This window comes from Oryzias melastigma, linkage group LG16 (genome assembly GCF_002922805.2).
Source record: "Oryzias melastigma strain HK-1 linkage group LG16, ASM292280v2, whole genome shotgun sequence".
Lineage (NCBI taxonomy): Eukaryota > Metazoa > Chordata > Actinopteri > Beloniformes > Adrianichthyidae > Oryzias > Oryzias melastigma.
This window is the reverse complement of record NC_050527.1, coordinates 29,022,353-29,023,817: the sequence shown is the minus strand read 5'-3', so window position 1 is coordinate 29,023,817 and position 1,465 is coordinate 29,022,353.

Below are 1,465 nucleotides of genomic sequence, written 5' to 3'. Positions count from 1 at the left end.
ATTAACATAATGCTCATTTACTGTAATGAAGTTTGAGGAAATAATTATAATGTACATATTTCTCCAATATATGCTTGAAATGATAAATATATGTAGATTCTCTACATGTTAGCATAGAAGGCTGGTGGAGGTTAGAAGCTGGGGAAAGTATGGTGCATTGGGATTCTGTCCTCTATTTCCATCTACTTCTCCTCTCCTCTATTACTTATTTCTCCATTAGTTCTGCATGTCTCTGTTGGTGCAGTGTGATTCATGTGTTGTTCTTTCTTTCCCACTCCCTTCCGAGGAGATCGGGAGAGACTTCAGTTTCCAGGAGACTCGTTGGTGCTCCTGTTCCTGGAGGTGGACCTCGTCTCTGGCTCGTCTCGCATCCTCAGCTGTCCCTCAGTCCATCTGGATGGAGCTCATCTGCTCCACGATTTAAACATGTAGTTGTAGAGATAGATGAGCTGATCTTCTTTAACAGTCCTGGTAAATCTCCTGTCCGTCCTGGGAGAGGATCTCTCCTTCATGTGGACATCCCAAAGGTTTCTTTTTTCCTGAATCTGTTTTTTTTCTGAGTTGTTCCTTACAGGGAGGGGGTCCAAGGACAGGGATAAGTAGTTTTATTTAGTCAGTTAGTTGTTAGCTATTGTTTATATTTATGACTGACCTCCAGCTTAAGTTTAGGTTTATTAAATTTATACGACGCCTTAAAATGACCTTAGTCAAACAAGGCGCCGTACATTAAGTGATCCAAGAACAATAAAATCACAGCTAAAAAGTTAAAAACAGATAAAAATAGAAATAAATTACATTACATAAAAGACACAAAAACACCAGATAAAAACAAAGATAAGACAATAAACAGTAAAACACACCAGCAGAGTCTCATACAGTGTCAAACGCCTGGCGGTAAAAATGGTTTTAAAGTGTTTTAAAAATGGACAGTGAGGACGCCTGCCGAATGCTCAGTGGTAAAGCGTTCCACAGCTTTGGTCCACAGATTGAAAACACTCGTTCCTCCTGAGCTTCCTCTTGGACTTCGGTACCTCCAGGAGAAGCTGATCAGCTGACCTGAGGCTCCGGGTCGGGGTGTAGGGACAGAGAAGCTCAGAGAGGTACGGCGGTGCACAGTTGTTTAAAGATTTAAAAACAAATAAAAGAATCTTAAAATGAATTCTAAAATTCACAGGCAGCCAGTGAAGGGTAGCCAGGATGGGGGTGATGTGGTCCCTCTTACGCTCCAACCAGCACCTGAGCTGCAGCGTTCTGAACCAGCTGGAGACGTGAGAGGGTCGACTGGCCAACTCCAAAATAAAGAGAGTTACAGTAATCCAGCCGGGATGTGATAAAAGCATGGATTACTGTCTCAAAATGATGTTTGGATAAAAATGATTTGACCTTCACCAGCTGCCTCAGATAAAAGAAGCTGGATTTGACCACTGAGCTGATCAAGAATAAGATCACTGTCCATCTTAAAACC